The sequence below is a fragment of the Olea europaea genome, chromosome 3 (genome assembly GCF_002742605.1).
Source record: "Olea europaea var. sylvestris chromosome 3, O_europaea_v1, whole genome shotgun sequence".
Taxonomy (NCBI): Eukaryota; Viridiplantae; Streptophyta; class Magnoliopsida; order Lamiales; family Oleaceae; genus Olea; species Olea europaea.
The window spans coordinates 19752913-19760810 of record NC_036239.1 but is presented as its reverse complement, the minus strand read 5'-3'; the positions used below and the strand labels follow the sequence as shown (position 1 = coordinate 19760810).

Here is a 7898-nt window from a genome sequence, read left to right as displayed (position 1 = left end):
AGCTGGGATTGCAATCTTCCCTTTAAGTTTGCCACATTATCATCATCACCGCCGGATTGGGATTTCTCCGCTAAATATACCAAATTACCATCACTACCGAAGCATCGCTATGGTTGTAATGTAATGGTGCTGACAGGCATTTGTTCTCCAGCTTTTGCATTCTTCAGATGGGGTAAGGATAAAAAAGGATGGATTGTCGAAAACTGCACACTAACTGAACCTTACGCTTCAAACCATCGTATGCAATTCACTAATGCTATTGGATTTCAAGGAAAATTCTATGCACTGAGCCTGCAGGGAAGTCTAGCAGTTTTAGAAGACATTGATTCTTGTTTTCAAATCACGGCTACGGGTGCAAACAGGGCCGTGCCTTCTACAGTGTCAAGGCAATTCCGGGAGTATTTACTTGATTCGAATGGAGAAATCTTTTTGGTGTTCCTAATATCGAGAAAATCAATAAACGTAGTGGATGATGTTGAAGTTTTTCGACTTGACATTTGTAAACTTTTGTGGGTTAAGGTCGAAAGCCTTGGGGATATGATGTTTTTCGTGGAGGACGAATGCTGTATGATCCTGTCTGCAAGTAAAGTAGGATGCAGGGGCAATTGCATCTAATTTAATTATAATAGAGTCAAGGATTGGTGGGTTTTTGACATGGAAACATGTTGCATCTCACCAACTTCTGGACCTAATATTGAATTCACAAAATCCCCAATGTGAGATGAACTAATGGAACAGTAATAAGTATAGGTACGTTCATTTTTTTCTTGTATTTGTCGTCAACTTGTTTATGTCCAATTTCATCTCAACCAAACTTTTTAGTTTTTACTCATGCAAAAGTAAAAAAGGAATGATCATTTCAGTTTTTACTCATTTTCACACTGATAAGCAGAGAAAGAGCATTCAAGCAGTTGATATAAACATCCAAGAAAGTAAAGTACTACTTTAAATAAATAAGTCGAAACTTTCCTAGTCTTCCTGGGCTATTGGAAATACCAACTCGCAAAGATATGAGAAATACCTAACATTCACACAATAGCTATGCCAATAGAGTTATGTTTAGTCCCTTTTCTTTCTCGTTACTATTAAGGAACAAGACCTGAAATGCCCACACATCTAGCTGGTGATCGTGCTATATTAGGCACAAATCAATTATGGGTATCATATCGACCAAATATAATTTTACCTTATACATTATTTCTGTAAAAAGCCTTAGGGTAGATGTATAAGTAAAGTGAACCATTATCAATAAAATATACTGGAATTTATCTTTTTCTTCATTCTACATGAATGGAGGGAGCGGATGAGAGTGACGGTATAAGGATCGACCCCGTATTTAGTTTTTGTACAAGCAACAGACGTGGTCTATTTCTTGCGGTCCATGTAAGAAGATTGGGCCAACGAAAGATGCGTACCCCAATCGTAGACTTATGATCATCAACCGAGCCGGTCCAATCGGAGCCAGATAACCCATATGGTGAGAGGCCAGAAGAGTGATGAAACAAGAGCCCATGTTCAAGAGTGCCTTTCACGCAATGAAAAATGCGTTTGACAACTTGTAAATGGGTGGTGCAAGGGGCAAAAGAAATATCAAGGCGAGAGAAGGTAAAAATCAATTATTGAATATTTGTACTTTGATCTCCGAACTTTGAATTTCCTCTATTTTAGCCCATTTTTCGTTCCCCCCTTTTTTTTCAATTCACTTCAATCACTAAGTTTTACCTAACAAACAATAAAAATACGAGATTAGGCTATGATTTATCCAAAGTAATTTAACATATCCTAATTTAATGGTTTAGATAAGCTTTCAAAATACACTTATCAACAATCGATTAAGTATAGAAGTTAAATTAGAATTACACCTTCAAGGTTAAGCGATTTAAGTAATAAAGTCAAACTTTTGCCAGATGACAAGTCTTTCAAGTATTGGCAAACTTTTGACTCGTGTGCAAGTGTAAAATGGAATGACTGTTTCAGCATTTTCTAGATGCTTTTGAAAAAATCAAAGGAGTGATAATAAAAGTTTCAAGCAAGCAAACGACTCAAAAATTTTGAATACTTCAAGGTTAAGTCCCTAGAAGGAAACATCGACTGCTATACAAAATATAAGTGCAGATAGAGATTAAAAAGTGCCTCACAGCTTATTTGAAATCATAAACCAGATGTAAAATGGTGAGAATTCATGCTGCAATCAACCAGATGTGCATATTAAAACTACTTACTAAAAACAAGAACAAAAAAACGAATAAATAATTAAATAAAATCTATAATAATATAATTTTGGAGTCTCTCAATCACAAGAATTTCGTTACCAAGGTACAGTTTACACTAACCATAATTTAGAAAAGAACAGAGAGTTGATTCCTACGAGTTTAAGCACCCAAAAAATTCGAACGAATAGTACTCAGTATGTGTAAAGAAGCGCTGCAGATGGACTGGAAGATGCAGAAGACGTGGTTATGTTTGAAGAACTGGTGCTGTAACCATAGCTCCGAGATTGATGCTCATTACTCCCTTGCACAGTTGAACCCGTGATAGTTATAGGAGGGAAATATGTAGGCACTGGCATCATTGAGGGGAGTACGGGCAACTCTGCCTCGAAATTAAGGACGTGGATAGCTTGCCTTATCGATGGCCGGTGTCTGTTGTCTGGATGAACACACCATAGCCCAACAACCATCAAGTATTCCATTTCTCGAGCATCAAATTTTGCGCATAGTTTTGGATCTGCTGCATCAAGTAGTTTTCCCTTTCCGTAGAGGTTCCAAACCCATTCCACCATTCTTACTTGATCTTCTTGCAATCTTGTATCGATTGGTCTTCTTCCACATGCTACTTCCAGTAATACAACTCCAAAACTGTAGACATCAGATTCTTTGCTAGCCCTGCCAGTGATGACACATTCGGGAGCCATGTATCCCATTGTCCCGGCAAGCATTGTTGTTTGGGATCCTTTTTCGTGATCAACGAGTCTAGCTAATCCAAAATCACCGAGTTTCGCCTTGAAGTTGGAATCCAGCATAACATTGCTAGATTTTATATCCCGGTGCACAACACATTGTTCCCACTCTTCGTGTAGATAAAGCAAAGCTGAGGCCAAACCTTGGGCAATTTTGTACCTTACTTCCGATGGCAAAACTGATTTGTTTTTGAATAGATGAAAATCTAAGCTGCCATTTGGCATGAACTCGTAAACAAGTAGGAATTCTCCTCTTTCATGGCACCAACCGATGAGTTGCACAAGATTTTTGTGCCTCAGTAGGCTGATAATCTTAACCTCTGACGCATACTCTTTTATTCCTTGCTTAGATCCCTTCGCTACCCTCTTGACAGCAATATGAGAATTAAGTTGTGTCAAGAAACCTTTATAAACTCCACCAAACCCCCCTTCTCCGAGCTTATCCTCCTCTGAAAAGTTGTTCGTCGCCAAAGCCAATTCATTGTATGAAAACCTTTTAGGGCCACTGCCCTTTTCGAATTCATTGTCCATAGACAGATCATGAAAATGCTCATCCCCTTTTTTCTTCTTATACTCTCCACAACAAATAGACCACCAAACCCGAAGCAAGAACCAGAATTGACATTCCGGTGCTTAATCCGACAACCAGTCCCCCATTATTTTTCTTTCCACCAGTGATGACGTTGGAGCCTGTTTGTGGTTGTGGGCTCGGAGTTGGACCTTTTGAGCCAACATCAAGTGGCGAACTAGAAAACTGCCACGACTTAACATTATTTTTCTCGAACAAAGTTCCCGTTGCAGCTGAAAAGCCAAAAGTAACAAATTCTGGCAAGTAATCTCTCAGATCAACCACAAAACTGAGGTTTTGAATTTGATTTCTATTATTTGAAAAACTCGTAAAAGCAGCACTCAGAGTCTTCAAACTAGCATTATAATTAATCCAGGCGTCATTTTCCATCCCCCGAGGAATACCATTCGACCAATTTGTCTTCGCAACAGATGACATATTATTAATATTAATACCTACATGAGTACCAGGTGGATCATAATAATTCTGAAAAGTATCAAACTCCACTGCAACAAATTGGCCTGGATTTAGATCAATTGCAAGGCCAAGGCCACCACCAGCAGCTCCTTCCGGGATGCTAGAATTAGGAGGAGCCAAGAAAAAAGCAAGCCCATCAGCAAACGTAGATCTCCCTTCTGAATCAATTACAAAGGAGAAATGGGTTGAAAAATCAGTCAACTTCCCAGAATTCTTGTCCCACAAATGAAGTGGCTCGACGTAGGTGGCCCGACCTGATTTATTACCAATCGCATTGCCGCGCTCATGTGGTGTGACTTGAATGCCTTCTGAAATATAAGCAGACCCTGAGATCTTAATGCGGAGATTTGTATCATCAGGACCAATCGTCTTAAGATCGAAGTCCAATGAAAATGTACATGGGAAGTGGAGAAGGAAGAAAAGAGGGAGGAGTGAAAACTTGCACACAGCCATGGCCAAGAATTTGATTGTAAATTGTCTGTAGAAACATTGAACACATGATGATGAAGTTCTGTATTTTAATGGAAAGTCTTCCAATTAGACTTCTCCAACTGTACGCTTTTTCATTTCAAGAATCGGTCAGTCTTCTCCGCAAAGATAAAATATTGTTCAAATAAGCCGGCCAACAATTAACAAAAACGAGTTACGCAATCTGAAGTAAGATGCTTGACTCTGAATCTTGACTTTCTCTAGCTGTTGTTTTTCTTCATTCCACTTATTAACTTGGCTCCAACGCTTCAGATGCACACCTCTTATGCAGGCCGAATGTGAGACGAGGCAAGTGAGGTCCTCATTTAGCGCCCAAAATCAAGGGATCCATAAATTCTTGTGCATAACGTCCTTATCTTCCATTTTTTCGGTATTTTCTGTTCGAGAAATTTACACCGATTACGTGCATATTATATTCACAAAAACATATCGGTTATTTGTGTGAAATCGAAACGTAATTTCGACTTATTGAAATAGGATTTGAAAAGCAAAACATAAAAGTTACGGAATCTAAATGTATGGATATGAATTCATCCCTTTCGATTCTTGAACGAAAACAAATTATTCCTTGATCGAACCTTGCAACATAAACATGTAAACAATGTTAATCATTTCCAAAATCAAAATATAATCAAAGAAATCAGTAAGTTGTAGGAAGAAAGATGTAAGTGATGAATTTTTTGTTGAGGCAAGTGTTTGACACTTGGTCCTTAAGATGAATTTGCCCTGCATCGGTGCTAACGGTTTTTCGACAATCATCTCCCAAGATACAATGACCACGTCAAGCCATAGGAGCACTTCAAATGACTTCGACCGGCGAACTCGAATGGAATTCCCTCTCTACCAAGGAAATGCATGAAAATGCTATGGAATTAGAAAGGAAAGAATTGCAAGAGGAGAATGAATGTTTAATGTAATTGGTGTACCCAAAATCATGTCCATAGAGTTCTATTTATAGATGTAGAAAGGGTGCAAATGAAGTTGTGTGGGCCAAAACATGCATCATTTCAAAAAGTTGCAATACTTGGCCAAAACCTGCATCCTTTCGAAAAGTTGTAACACTTCATTTCTTCCAACTTTAGTCCGCAATTTCTCATTCACCCGGAATTGGTTTCGAGATTCCAAATATACCACAACGATTTATTCGACGAGTAGAATAAGTTGATTTATTTACTTTTGTAATTTGACTATCGGATCAAGTCCGAATATTTGGTCGAAATTGACACGTAGTCACACCTTTTCATTTTTCACTATTACACACCTTTTCATTTTCCCATTTTTAGTTAATTATTTGAACCAATTCCTACATTTTCACCTTACACCTTTCATTTCATCCATTTCCATCCAACTTATCCGTTAAGTGAATGCATGCAATAACTTTTTTTTGCAAAATGAAAGGATTTTATCATCTTAAAACATTTCCCCATTTCTTCATCAACTAAGACCACAGATGAATGGAGTTCCAATTCTTGAAAATGATGATACTGAAGGTTAAGCGCTGAATTTTTGGCTAACTTACAGACTTTGGACATATTCCATTCAAAAGTCCTTGTGTTGCATATTTTTGCATAAGATTGGTTGCCAAAAATAGAAGATTTTGAAACCCTACAGAACATTATGAAAGGTTCACAAAAACATCGGCTTATTTATACAAAATCGAGATTAGTTTCTCATTGTGCATTTTTAGGTTTCTTAGGTTGGTTTTGCAATTGCATCATTCCTGTGAACTCCAATTCAAAGCAGCTTAAAATCGAAGACGAGGTTTGTGAAGGGGTGATGAAAAAACTGGGAGGCCGTTCGAATAGATTCTCATCGTCTCCATCATATTCTATGCCTCTCTCGAAACCACAGCCAGTCGAAGCAGAAGCTGTTTGGCCGAGATTTTCACCCCTTGATTGCTGGTTCCTACTCCATCCTGTTTAGAAGTTAAATTTTTGTCCATTTTGTGGATGAAGAATTGGAACTTCATTTGTGGTTTTAGTTGATGTAGGGAGATAATATTTCAAGATGGTAAAATGTTAAAGGTTTTGGGCTGCCTTGCTAAATCGTATGTTGGTTGGGCCATTTATGTAGGGCCATTTTAATTACAACCGGGTTGCTGATTGTTAGATGAAAAACGTATTTTTGATACAACATGATTTTAGCCTCTTTTCAGGGATGAGAATCAGCCGTACGCGTGGCTTCATTCCAGCCCTTTGATCGTGACTATTGGTGTGGACAGATATATATTTGACCTTGGCCCTGTTCATATTTGAGATGCTTTTTTTCAGATTTTTTTCTTCTCTCCGTCTCTTCTACTTTTCTGAGTGAAAAGTTAGGGTTTTGTCTCTGTAATCTGAAATTGATCTTTGTGATTGATAGTTGTTGTTCTTAGTGGTAATCTCTGATTGCTTAGTGCGAGACATAGAAAAATCAAAAGTGTGAGGATTTTTCAGTTAAAGAGGCGAGAAAAAAATCGAAGAAATCAAACATTTCTTCGTACATTTTGTAAACTGATTCTTGGTTGATATTAGTGGATCTCGAGCTAAATCCCTTAGTGGATGCTCAACGGGTGATTAGGTCTTACGACCGAACATCTGGGCCCTTTCAAGGGCAAAATCATATCTGGTGTTCTTGCTCTTTTATGTTCTGCAATTTCTTTGAATGTTTTTTACTCAAATTAGATCAAATCATAAGGTTTCGAAAATAACAGTGTATCAGAGCATTTTTTCTGAAACCGTGTGTTTTTTAGATTTCATTTTTTTTTTGTAAAATTCCTTTTACAAGAAACCCTAGTTCTTTGTTTATATAAAAAAAAATTTAAAAGAACTTCAAATCTGTAATTTTTGGTTTTCAAAGTTTAAGATCTGATATTTAAAAAGGCGTACACTCTGGAATAAACCTTCGATTCAACTATAGGTTGGATCTACTAATTGTTCTTGATAGTTTCTTTTGGATCTGTTGTTTTTTAAAGGAGATCCGTTCTCTGTTACTGATTTTTCTGAAAATTCTGAGTTGACTCAAAACTGAGTTTTGACTGAGTGGTTTGACTCGTACTGTGTTTGGCGAGTTGAGTTGACTCGCTCCGATTTTGGCTGAGTTCACACCGAGTTTTAGTAACTCACTGGTTCCTTGCACCCACTCTCAAAGACGAACTACTCTCCCGGTATTTTGGTGATGTCTCTCTACTGAAACTTTAAGGTTTCAGTGTATGGTATATTTCTGAACCCTCTTATCGATTTATATTTGGTTCTTGTTAATCTTGGAACTGGTTATTAAGGTAAGTGATCCTCCACGGCTTACCTTTGTCCAAGATCTCTCTGAAGGTCTGGGAATCTGAGGGAGCAGTGGATTTAAAAAGGGTCACCACTCCTTAGACCTCTTTCAAATTAATAATAGACTATTCTGTAAATTGTATCATTAAAG

The 7898-nt window shown here is 37.7% G+C and overlaps 1 pseudogene; it reads right to left on the bottom strand.

Annotated features, from left to right (window-relative positions):
* Positions 1-2253: 2253 nt before the first annotated feature.
* LOC111388999 lies at positions 2254-4587 on the bottom strand (annotated as a pseudogene).
* Positions 4588-7898: the final 3311 nt, after the last annotated feature.